This window comes from Bison bison, unplaced genomic scaffold (assembly GCF_000754665.1).
Source record: "Bison bison bison isolate TAMUID 2011002044 unplaced genomic scaffold, Bison_UMD1.0 scf7180017864105, whole genome shotgun sequence".
NCBI classification, from domain to species: Eukaryota; Metazoa; Chordata; class Mammalia; order Artiodactyla; family Bovidae; genus Bison; species Bison bison.
Genome location: NW_011494677.1, coordinates 1,856,934 through 1,862,389, shown reverse-complemented (window position 1 = coordinate 1,862,389; position 5,456 = coordinate 1,856,934).

Here is a 5,456-nt window from a genome sequence, read left to right as displayed (position 1 = left end):
CGGTATGGAGGTTCCTCAAAAAAATGAAAAATAGACCTGCCATATGATTCAGCAATCCCACTCCTGGGCACCGATATGGACAAAACTATAATTTGGAAAGATACATGTACCCCTATATTCATATTCATTCATGTACCCCTATATTCATACAATAGCCAAGACATCAGATCAGATCAGATCAGTTGCTCAGTCATGTCCGACTCTTTTTGACCCCATGAATCGCAGCACGCCAGGCCTCCCTGTCCATCACCAACTCCCAGAGTTCACTCAGACTCACATCCATCGAGTCAGTGAATCCATCCAGCCATCTCATCCTCTGTCATCCCCTTCTCCTCCTGCCCCCAATCCCTCCCAGCATCAGAGTCTTTTCCAATGAGTCAACTCTTCGCATGAGGTGGCCAAAGTACTGGAGTTTCAGCTTTAGCATCATTCCTTCCAAAGAAATCCCAGGGCTGATCTCCTTCAGAATGGACTGGTTGGATCTCCTTGCAGTCCAAGGACTCTCAAGAGTCTTCTCCAACAGCCAAGACATAGAAGCAATCTAAATGTCCATCGACAGATACATGGATAAAGAAGATACGGTTACACACATACAATGGAACATTACTCAGTCATAAAAAAGAATGATACAATGCCATTTGCTGCAACATGGATGGATCTAGAGATTATCATACTAAGTGATATATCAGAAAGAGAAAGACAAATGCCATACGATATCACGTGATGTGGGATATAAAATATGACACAAAGGAACATATCTATAAAACAGAAACAGACTCACAGACACAGAGAACACACGTGTGGTGGTCAAGGAGATGGGGAAAGGGATGGACTGGGAGTTTGGAGTCAGCAGATGCAGACTCTTATACATATATACAGAATGGATAAGCAACAAGGTCCTCCTGTATAGCACAGGGAACTCTATTCAATATCCTGTAATAAACCGTAATGGAAAAGAATATGAAAAAGAATACACTTATACATGGTATACCTGAATCGACTTGCTGTACACCAGACACAAACACAACACTGTAAATCCACCATACACCAATTTTTAAAAGGCCCCGAAGAGAGGGATCTTGCCCCCCTCTCACTCACACCCTTGGATGCTAAACCAACCACATTCCCCCCAGGTACCTGCTCGTTCGGGAGCCTACAGCCAGAGGATTCCTGTTTCTTCCAGCTCTTTGCAGCCCCCCCAGGCCTGGAGTTCCTCTTTGGAGAGGTTCTAACCCTGGCTGGGTGGCCCCAGAGAAATGTGATTTGGGTCTAAACAGGCTTTGCCACACGTCTCTTCAAAGCTTTTATGGTGAGATTCAATACAGATATACAGATCAATTATCTTAAAAGCAGCAAGGAGGCCCATCAAATATTTCTAGCTTTAAACAGGTTTATTTCCATCTGCACTTATCTCTGCTATTTAAACTCCATTGCTGGCAGTTAATCTTATGTAATGCAACATAAGAGGGCTTATTTACTTTCTAATGACATCAATTGGCCATAAATATTAGACATCCAAGGTTCGTTGAAGCTGTGGGGACAGTTTTCCATTCTTACTTGACATTTGACTATTTGCAGAGCTTTCTCTTCTGTTTGTTCTTGTGTGACTCACTTATCGGCTGTCATAGGCCCATGTTCGATTTATTTAAATTGAATGAATAAGTACATTAGGCAAGGCTGTCAGGAGGAGAGAGGATGGGAACTTATTGCAATGAGTGATAAGTCAACATGCTGCAGTAAGAGATTCTCAGCAAAGCTGCACAAATCAAAATGCTAAATGGAGGCGAGCGGACGGCCCGGGGCGACTGGAGGCAGCTGGGTGGAGAGGCTGGGCCCCTCTGCCATGAGGATGGAGGGTCCTGGGTCTGAGATTACTGTGGGCCTCATGAGAAGGGTAGGAATATCCTTCCAGCAGAGCAAGCACTGAATCTAAAGATGACGTGAAACCTCTAAAAACCTAAATTAGCTAATATCAAGAGGGGTGAGCTGGGGACTTCCCTGGAGGTTCAGCGGTTAAGACTTAGCCTTCCAGGGCAGGGGTTGCAGATTGGATCCCTGGTGGGAGAACTAGATCCCACAGGCCGTGGAGGAGCCAAGCCCCTGTGCCCCAACCACTGAGTCCACGCTCTAGAGCCTGTGCTCCCCAGCAAGAGAAGCCTGTTAGAGACTCATCCCTGCTCATTGCAACTAAAGAAAGCCTTCATGCAGTAATGAAGACCCAACACAGCCAAATATAAATAAATAGATAAAAATTAAAAAAAAAAAAAGAGTGATGAGCTGATCATTCAACTCCAAATCATCTATGTAATCCTCATAAAAGTCCCTGACTTTTGTCCCCATTTTATAGACCAGAACTATGAGGCTCAGATGTCCTAAGACACAGAGCCCTGGACCCTGCCACCCCTGGATCTCACCGCCTTGACCCCCTTTCTCCCATGACCCACCTAGGAAGCAGAGCCCCTCTGCATGTGATGCTGCCCACACAGTGCCAAGGCCAGCTCCAAATACATTTCTTCTCAAGAAGATTTCTTCCCCCACAGCACTGATTCACCAACCAGCTAATTTGGTGAATTCACAGAGAGGTCAGGGCCCTTTCATTTGAAAGGTGTTGTGTGTTTGCTGTGAAGATGTAACTGGATTTTCATTTTGAATTAAAGAAAGTCACTCGGGCTCTCACGTGGGCCAGCTGTTGTTACTGTTGTTCAGTTGCTAAGTTGTATCTGACTCTTTGTGACCCCATGGACTATAGACCGCTAGGCTCTTCTGTCCATGGGATTTCCCAGGCAAGAATACCGGAGTGGGTTGCCATTTCCTTCTCCAGGGGCTCTTCCTGACCTAGGGATTGAACCCAGGTCTCCTGAATTAGCAGGCAGATTCTTTACCACTGAGCCACCTGGGAAGCCCATGCTTGGGCCATGAGCAAAAGGGAAGACAGAAAGGACTTGCAAAGGCCAGTTGGGATTGTGGGGCAGCTGAGCTGAGAAGGATGTGGCTCAGACTTGGGTCCTGGTGGAGGAGATGGAGAGAGGTGAGGGACTTGAGGGCTTGTTCACAGGTCAAGCTGATGGGACTTGGGGATGGGTTGGGTGTATGGGGTGAGGCAAAGGGTGTCTCAGGTATGACTCAGTGAGATCCTTACTCCGGTAGACACTAGGAAGGTCTCAAGCCCTTTAGTAAATGCTTCAAGCAATATAATTCCACTGCTCTGAATGTAAGCCCCCTGAGGCTTGGGGGGATCTCTGTCATCTTTTCTATTTCAACATCCAGAAGAGCATCTGGGTCAGATCAGGTGCTCAAAAATGGTTTTCAGAATCCTAGTTTTTGCTATTCCTCTCTACCCCGCATGGATACTTGCAGTAGAAGGAACTGCCTGCCCCTCAGTGTTTATGAAGTCCCAGTGCCTGCTGGAAAAGGCTCCAGGTGGGGAAGGTATAGGCCTCCTTCTGTTTGGGTCTCTCAGGAGGCTCAGACTGTAAAGAATCTGCCTGCAGTGCAGGAGACCTGAGTTCAATCCCTGGGTTGGGAAGATAACCTAAAGAAGGAAATGGCTACCCACTCCGATATTCTTGCCTGGAGAATTCCATGGGTAGAAAAGCCTGGCGGGCTACCGTCCATGAGGTCACAAAGAATGGGACACGACTGAGCAACTAACACTTTCAGGTTCTTTCCCTCTGGTTACTTTTCAGGGTAGCTCCTTGGCCCACAATGACTTCCCTTCTCTGGAAAGTATTATAAACCCAAAGGCGTTGCTGATGGTCTAGGGACTGACAACAAACTTAGGCAGGCCCCACACAATTCTCTCTTCCCAGAATTTGCAATTTGGGAGAGAGAAATGAAAACTGAAAAGAGCTGGAATCGAGTCCCTTAATAGTAACTGTTTAGATAGAAGACCCGTGAAGTCGTTTTGCAAGTGACCAAAATGGATTGTTCAAATGTTCTCTCAATTATGGGACACTTATATTGATTTCCAACAAGTCCAATGTTTTGCATTAAACTAGCAAAGTTTCGTTTTGTTTCTCCTTAAGATCCAGATGGGAAATTTTTAAGCACAAAACTTGTTAGGCGAGCAGTGTCTGGAAGACTTACTCCTGGTGCTCTTTTCTTCCTGTTTCTCACAGTCCATACGCCTTTGACTTCAGTTGTCTTCCTAAGGTGTTGCCGTGTAACTGTTTATTCCCTAGTAAAGGTGAGTTCCGGGGGACTGTTTTGCTATAGCTGGAGGCCCTGTGAAAAGTTTCCAGAGAGAATTTGGGGCACGACTTTGAGAACCACTGAGCTGGGGTTTTGGATGGCCTGGTTCCTGTTGAGAAGGAACCAAGAATCAACCAAAACCTGGATGGGGAGAGATGGGCCATGACCGCCAAAGCCCCAGCCACAGAGCGCTAGCTTGAGCCCCAGCGACGCGAAGCCCAGGTCACATCTGCCTCCTTCTCCCACTCCCCCCGGCATCAAGGGCCATCAGCTTATCAACACAAGTTGGGTCTCCTCCCCGCAAGACTACCTACAAGGCCCTGTGGTGAGAGCCTCGGCACCAGATGTAGACAAGGAGGCTGGAATTAGCTCCCAGAGTCAGCGCTGACAGCCACCACTGTGTGCAAGGATTATTTTAGGAGGAGACACCAGCCAAGCACTTATCAGTGAATAATTGCTGGGGCTGGTCGCCTCCCCGCATCAGGAGCTGAGCTGTCATCTTGGAGATGCAGCGCTGATGGCTACACTTCCAGGCTCTGACCCCAGGGCAGACAGAAGCCAGAGCTCCCAGCTGGGAGCCAGGCCGCCACCACAGGCAACTGCCAGCCAACCCCGTGCAGGACTTAGAAGCTAGCAACCAAGCTCCCGCAATCATGAAGTAGAGACGGAGGGCAGGGAATACGAGAGAAGTGATTATCCTGGACCAGCAGCTCAGAGGGGACTGAACAGAAGTCTATGGGGTCCCCCAAGACCATTCACAGATAGATTGGGCCTAGAAAACTCTTTGTATCCTGGGGAAAGAATACAAAACAGGGCATTAGGAAGCTGGGGCGGGGGCTGACCCCTGTAGTCACGGGCTTGCCTGCCCCTTCCGAGCTAATGTGGCATGGAAGGTCCTGCTCTGTGTCTTAATGGGAGAGTGGACCGGACCTAAACTGCAAGGCAGAATTGAGTACGTCGGCAGACAGCAAGTGTGAAGCCATCTTTGTTTCCTGCGCCCCTCTCCCCTCACCCCTCTCTTTTCCCACCAGGCCCTTGCATTCCCCTCCCCTACTCTACAAATCTTCAGTTTTCACCTTGATGGATAACTCGATGGTGACTTTGGCTGGCGGGGAAGGCCCACCAAAGCCAGGAACTCCGCCATCCCTTCCTCCGAGAGGGGGCTGGAGACAGGAAGCAAAGGAATCCACGTGTCGATGGCGGCCCTCCCTGAACCACCTGGACACGCTTGGCGTCCCCCCAACGGCCTGCCTTTCCAAGAGCCG